Here is a 7,935-nt window from a genome sequence, read left to right as displayed (position 1 = left end):
TGCATCTGAATTCACAGGACGAGTGAAATCCTCCCCATCCATTGTTGTAAGCATCAAAGCACCGCCTGAAAAGGCTCTCTTGACAACATATGGACCTTCATAGTTTGGAGTCCACTTGCCCTTGGAATCGGGCGCGAAAGACAAGACTTTCTTGAGCACGAGGTCACCTTCTCGGAACACACGAGGCTTGACCTTCTTATCAAATGCTTTCTTCATTCTCTGCTGATATAACTGACCATGGCACATGGCAGTCAAACGCTTCTCTTCGATCAGATTCAACTGGTCATAACGACTCTGAATCCATTCAGCATCAGTCAACTTGGCTTCCATCAAGACTCTCATTGATGGGATCTCCACCTCTACTAGGAGAACAGCCTCCATACCGTAGACAAGAGAGAAAGGGGTTGCCCCTGTTGAAGTGTGGACAGATGTACGATATCCATGTAAAGCAAATGGCAGCATCTCGTGCCAATCTTTGTACGTGACTGTCATCTTCTGGATAATCTTCTTGATATTCTTGTTAGCAGCTTCAACAGCCCCATTCATCTTGGGTCTGTAAGGCGAGGAGTTATGGTGTGCAATCTTGAACTCAGCGCACAACTCTTCCATCATCTTATTATTCAGATTAGATCCATTATCAGTAATGATCTTATCAGGCACACCATAACGACATATCAGCTGATTCTTGACAAACTTCACGACCACCTGCCTGGTTGATAACATGAAATAATATTACATTTTTGGACTCGATTTAATTAAATTTTATTATTATTTGTTTCGATTTATTTCATTTTATTCGATATTACTCGGTATTTTCCTTCTATTTATCTCAGGTAGCTTATTTGAAGCATAAGTGAAAAAAGGAAGAAAAGGAGGTGCAAAAAGAAATGAAGAGAAGCAATTTCACCAAGCCAAAGCCCAGCCCAAAAGCACAGGCGCTGCGCCTGTGACGAGCGCCACACAAGGTGTGACGAGCGTCACGCCCTGCCTACTTGTGTTACGAGCGTAACACATGGTGTGACGGACGTCACACCATTCTCCTATATTTTTGGCTTCAAAAGCGCAACAGAGGCACGTTGAAGCCTATTGTTACGCTTGACTATTGGAACGTGAGGATTTTTTACATGGAAAGCTTTTGGAAACCGTTACAAAAAGTGAGTAATATAAATAGTGGCTTTTGGCAAACCCTGCAGGTCTGTCGGCCGTCTCTCTTCTTCGTTCAATTTTTCTCTTCCAGCCGTGCAAGCATACCATTACCTTTTTACAGTTTTTGCTTTATTTGCAAATTTTTTATTTTCTTTTCCAGTTAATCTTTCAGCACTTAATTAATTTTTCACCCAATAGTTTCTACACCGGAAACTATTGTGTATCTTTTACTAGATCTAACCTTACGTTAGACCCTAGATTTTTATTCCTTCACATTTTATTTTCCTGCCCGATTGAAGAATTCAAGAACAAATCCAACCGGTCTGTGGTGGAGTGTTCAAAGATTGCTATAAATTATTCAGGTTCTTTAATTATTGTTTAAATTTATATATCCTGCATTATTGTTTATTTATATTGTTTGCCTGAGATGAATTTATTTAAGCATAATGATTGTTTAGATCTATTTAGCATGTCTGGCTAATTTACTTAGGTATCGGTATGTAAAGTAAGCGGAATGAAGGAATCAAAACTATGTCGGTTTAATTACGTTTAAAAACAAAATCACTCTTTTTATGGTCTCAATTTACAGGTTTAATACCAAGGTTTTTGTACGAGAGTAAAAGACTAAAGAAGTTAAAATCAATAGAGCGAGAGTTTGAGTTTTTAACTGGACAGTGTAAATTGGACATTAATTCTAGATCAGGGCGAAAGCAATTTTTAGAGTTAATTAAATTCTAATCTTTTTCAAAAAGTATTTTTAAAAGTTGGATGTGAGGACGAGAGTTAAGCATTTGAATTTAATTATATAATCCGAGTCAATAGAGCGAGAGTTTGAGACGAGGGTGTTTAAACGGTTAGTATTTTCTTAAAAAAGAGTTTCTACGGATTCTATTGTTTTCAAAAAGTGGTTTTTGACTTAACTAATAAGTGACAGCTACGTTAATATAAAATCATAGTTTATTCAATAGAGCGAGAGTTTGAGATAAGACTTTTAATCAATAGTGTCAACTGAAAAGATTTATTTTAAAACCAAGAAACCCAGCGAAGAATTGATTCCCTAATTACGACGAAGTACATACCGATATCCGTTTAGTTGATATTTAATTTAGATCCTATTTTTAGTTTTAACTTTTTCCCAAACAATCAAAGTATTACCCGCCTTAGCTTTACGAAGTAACCTTAGAAAACGGTATATCGATTCATAAGTCCCTGTGGGATCGATATCTTTTAAAACTACGCGATAGAACTGTGCACTTGCAGTTTGTACCCCAAATTCGACTCATAAAGTCGCGATCAAGTTTTTGGCGCCGTTGCCGGGGACTTTTATTTAGTCGATATCGTAACTCTTCTGTTACGCTGTAGAGACTAAGGCTTATTTTCCTTTTCTTTTCTTTCTTTCGTTGATTTGTATGCCACACACTCGCTCACAAGGCGAGCCGTTCTACTTACGAATCAACGACATCGAACTATATCTCCGAGTCTTACGACGAATTCGGGAATATCGTGCTGCAAACAATCTCCCTCCTATTGAAAATCCTGATCTCAAAAATCTTCTTCCTTCGCCGATACCCGAGATGGCAGAACCAGCTCGTGCTCTTCGAGATTACGCCGCTCCATCGCAAGATGAGCTGCATTCGAGTATTGCTCCGCCTGCAATCGAAGAAAACAACTTCGAACTTAAACCTTCACTGTTGCAAGCAGTGCAACAGAACCAATTCTCTGGAAATCCTACCGAGGATCCAAACCTTCATTTATCTGTATTTGTCCAATACGCTGATACTGTTAAAGCTAATGGTGTCACTTTAGAGGCAATTCGACTTCGTCTTTTTCCTTTCTCGTTAAGAGATAGCGCTAGAAGATGGCTTCAGTCTCTTCCTTCCAACTCAGTCACCACATGGAACGAGTTGAAGAAAGTCTTCCTTGCCCGATATTTTCCTCCGAGCAAAACAGCTATGTTGAGAGCCCAGATAAATGGATTTAAACAGAAAGATAACGAGTCTCTTTTCGAAGCATGGGAAAGATACAAAGACATGATGAGACTTTGTCCACACCATGGTTTAGAGGACTGGTTAGTGATTCATACCTTCTATAATGGTCTCTTGTACAACACGAGGTTAACAATAGACGCCGCCACAGGTGGTGCACTAATGAACAAACCTTATACTGATGCTTATCAACTTATCGAGAGCATGGCCCAAAACCACTATCAGTGGGGAAGCGAACGAACAATGGTAGAAAAACCTCAAACGAAAACTGGCATGTACGAGATAAGTAACCTTGATCATGTTAATGCAAAAGTGGATGCTCTGGTCCAGAAAATTGAAAGTTTAAATGTATCACCTCCGGCCACCGTGGTTGCCATAACTCAGAATTGCGAAGTCTGTGGGATCCAAGGTCACACTCCTGCAGATTGTCAACTCCTAACAGGAATCCAAGCAGAGCAAGTGAATTATGCTCAAGGAAATCCCTACTCGCATTCCTATAACTCAAACTGGAAGAATCATCCTAATTTTTCATATAAGAGTAATAATGCTTTATACGCACCAGGACAAGCTCCAAATCAAGCCCCAGCTATACCTCCTGGATACCAAAAGCCGACCCCATCTACACCTAACAATAACGTTCCTAGGAAATCCAACTTGGAAATCATGATGGAGAACTTCATAGCTTCTCAACAGCAAACCAATAAAGATTTCTTAAACCAGAATGTACACACTGGCGAACAAATCAAACAACTAGCAAGTAAAGTAGATGCCCTGGCTACCCATAACAAAATGCTGGAAACACAAATATCACAAGTAGCTCAACAAAAAGCGCCTACTGCTGCCCTAACTGGTACATTTCCTGGACAGCCCCAACCTAACCCAAAAAGCCACGCTCATGCAATCATACTAAGAAGTGGAACGGAAGTGGAAGGACCAGTAGATCCAAGAACTGAGAGCCAAAACTCTAAAAAGTCAACTGAGGAAGAGAGTAAACCTAAGGAAAAGGAAGAAAGTAATAAGGAAACCGTAGAAAAGAAAGAACCTTATGTACCGCCACCGCCTTATAAACCACCTATCCCTTACCCTCAAAGGCTTATTAAAACCAAAGATGCGGGCCAATTTAAAAATTTTGTTGACCTACTAAAACAATTAAACGTCACAATTCCGTTTACAGAAGCTATTACGCAGATGCCCTCATATGCTAAGTTCTTAAAAGAAATTCTTTCTAATAAAAGGAAACTTGAAGATAGCGAGACTGTTACACTCACTGCTGAATGTAGCGCTATAATCCAGAATATGCCTCCTAAACTTAAAGATCCGGGTAGTTTCTCTATACCCTGTCACATAGGAAAATTTGTCATAGACAAGGCCTTATGCGATTTAGGAGCCGGTATTAGTGTTATGCCTTTATCCATATGCAAGAAACTGGAAATGGGAGAATTAAGACCAACTAAAATGTCTGTGCAACTAGCAGATCGTTCCGTTAGATATCCTGTAGGAATTCTTGAAAACGTTCCCGTGCGCATAGGTCAATTCTACATTCCAACCGTTTTTATAATTATGGACATTAGAGAAGATGAAGTTACACCCATTATACTGGGAAGACCGTTCTTAGCAACTGCCGGTGCAATCATAGACGTAAAACGAGGACGACTCACTTTCGAAGTAGGAGAAGAGAAAATTGAGTTCATTCTTTCCAAATTTTTGAAAGCACCTGCAATAGAAGACACATGTTACTACATGGATATCATCGATGAATGCATAAAAGAAACAGAGTTAGAAAAGGACAAATCGTCTGACTATAGTATAGAAGACAAACTCAAGACCTGAAAACACTTCCCAAAAATCTGAGATATGAATTCCTTGACTTAGAACTTGAACGACCGGTGATAGTTAATGCAGACCTAGGAAAACTCGAAACCGAAAAACTCCTGCATATCTTAAGAAAATATCCAACCGCACTAGGATACAACATCACCGACCTTAAAGGAATAAGTCCTTCTATTTGTATGCACCGCATCATGCTAGAAGAAGACTGTAAAACTTCTAGGGAATATCAGAGGAGACTAAACTCGATCCTGAGTGAGGAAGTGAAGAAGGAAGTAACCAAGTTATTAGAAGCAGGTATCATATATCCTATATCTGATAGCAAATGGGTTAGTCCTGTACACGTAGTACCGAAGAAAGGAGGTATAACAGTTATTGAAAATGAAAAAGGAGAAACTATAACTAAACGAATCGAATCGGGATGGAGAATGTGCATTGACTATAGGAAACTAAACAAAGCAACCCGAAAAGATCATTTCCCTTTACCATTCATTGACCAGATGTTAGAACGATTAGCAAAACATTCTCATTTCTGCTATCTAGACGGTTACTCAGGCTTCTTTCAAATACCAATTCATCCTGATGACCAAGAAAAGACAACGTTCACATGTCCTTTTGGTACCTTCGCTTATCGACGAATGTCGTTTGGCTTGTGCAATGCTCCTGCAACCTTCCAAAGGTGCATGATGGCACTATTCGCCGATTTTCTCGAAAACATCATGAAAGTATTTATGGATGATTTCTCCGTATGCGGACAAAGCTTTGAAGAATGTCTTGAAAACCTAGAAAGAGTTCTAGAGCGATGTGTAAAAGTAAACCTAGTACTTAACTGGGAAAAATGTCACTTTATGGTATAAGAAGGAATTGTTCTAGGACATATCATCTCAAATAGAGGAATTGAGGTAGACAAAGCCAAAATAGAGGTAATCGAAAACCTTCAACTTCCGAAAACTGTAAGAGAAGTACGAAGCTTCTTAGGACATGCCGGTTTTTACCGACAATTCATTAAAGACTTCTCTAAAATAACTAAACCTTTAACCGGACTATTGATGAAAGATGCTGAATTCATCTTCGACAATAAATGTTTAGAAGCATTTCAAACGCTTAAACAAGCATTGATCTCCGCATCCATAATGCAGACACCAGATTGGAATGAACCATTCGAAATAATGTGTGATGCCAGTGATTACGCCGTGGGTGCTGTTTTAGGACAACGAAAGGATAAAAAGCTTCACGTCATATACTACGCAAGTAGAAATCTAGATGAAGCACAAATGAATTACGCCACAACCGAGAAAGAACTTTTAGCAGTGGTGTTCGCACTAGATAAATTTCGTTCTTACTTGGTTGGAGCCAAAATAATCATTTACACTGACCACGCTACTATCAAGTACCTCTTAACAAAAAAGGATACTAAACCTAGACTCCTAAGATGGATCCTGCTGCTACAAGAGTTCGATTTGGAAATCAAAGACAAGAAAGGAACAAAAAACGTAGTAGCAGATCACCTCTCTAGACTCGAGAACCTTGAACCGGAAAGAACATCGATCAACGATGATTTCTCGTACGATAAACTTATAGCTACTTTGGAAGAAAATAACAATGATAAACAAGGAGAAACCTCCTTAGCTATATGTGTTACACCATGGTACGTTGATCTCGTCAATTATTTAGCCGCCGGAATAGTTCCACCTACCTTATCCTACCAGCAAAAGAAACGATTCTTCTATGACATGAAACACTATTATTGGGATGACCCTTTACTTTTCAAAAGAGGCCCCGATGGTATTTTCCGTCGGTGTATACCCGAAGAAGAGGTAGAAAATATAATCCAACACTGTCACTCCGCTCCTTATGGTGGACATGCAAGTACATCCAAGACCTGCTCCAAAATCCTACAAGCCGGTTTTTATTGGCCAAATATATGGAAGGATGTGCATGCGGCTATCAAGAAATGTGATAGGTGTCAACGCACAGGAAACATATCTAGACGTGACGAGATGCCACAAAAGGGCATTTTGGAAGTAGAGATTTTCGACGTGTGGGGAATAGATTTCATGGGACCTTTCCCACCTTCTTTCGGTAACAAGTACATACTCGTAGCGGTTGACTACGTATCAAAATGGATTGAAGCTATAGCTTCTCCAACAAACGACACACGAGTAGTAACTAGACTCTTTAAGAATATAATATTTCCAAGATTTGGTGTCCCAAGAATAGTAGTCAGTGATGGTGGATCGCATTTCATATCTAAGGTACTCGAAAAACTACTGTTTAAGTATGGCGTAAGGCATAGAGTAGCGACACCTTACCACCCTCAAACTAGTGGGCAAGTGGAAGTGTCTAACAGAGAAATCAAACAAATATTGGAAAAAACAGTCGCCACCTCAAGGAAAGACTGGTCATTGAAATTACCAGAAGCTTTATGGGCATATCGAACCGCTTACAAAACTTCCATAGGGACAACCCCATTCAAGCTTATTTATGGAAAATCCTGCCACCTCCCGGTAGAATTAGAACATAAAGCCTACTGGGCTATTAAAAATCTAAATTTAAACTATAAGGCCGCCGGTGAAAAGCGGATCCTTGATATAAACGAACTAGAGGAACTCAGACGAGACGCTTACGAAAATGCCAGAATCTACAAAGAAAGAACAAAACAATGGCATGACAAACGCATATCAAGGAAAATCTTCAAACAAGACGATACAGTCCTGTTATTTAACTCTAGGCTAAAGTTATTCCCGGGAAAACTACGATCTAGATGGTCAGGTCCTTTCCAAATCACCAATGTCTTTCCTAGTGGAGCGGTAGAAATTAAAGGCAAATCTATGGAACCATTTACCGTAAACGGGCAACGTCTAAAACATTATCACTATGCAGAAAACAATGAAGATTCGCAAGTCTCGCACTTAGACGTAATGCCTCCAAACTTTATAGATTATATTTGATAGTTTTTTATGTCAAGCTTGCGACA

The 7,935-nt window shown here is 39.3% G+C and overlaps 1 non-coding gene across 1 annotated transcript; it reads right to left on the bottom strand.

The window, feature by feature from the left end:
- Positions 1–3,098: 3,098 nt before the first annotated feature.
- LOC127110017 (small nucleolar RNA R71) lies at positions 3,099–3,205 on the bottom strand. The gene has a single exon (XR_007797257.1). It is a non-coding gene; the product is annotated as a small nucleolar RNA R71 (small nucleolar RNA).
- Between the last annotated feature and the right edge of the window lie 4,730 nt (positions 3,206–7,935).

The sequence above is a fragment of the Lathyrus oleraceus genome, chromosome 7, assembly GCF_024323335.1.
Source record: "Lathyrus oleraceus cultivar Zhongwan6 chromosome 7, CAAS_Psat_ZW6_1.0, whole genome shotgun sequence".
Taxonomy (NCBI): Eukaryota; Viridiplantae; Streptophyta; class Magnoliopsida; order Fabales; family Fabaceae; genus Lathyrus; species Lathyrus oleraceus.
Note: the sequence above shows the minus strand (reverse complement) of the source record. Positions and strands in the feature narration are given on the sequence as shown.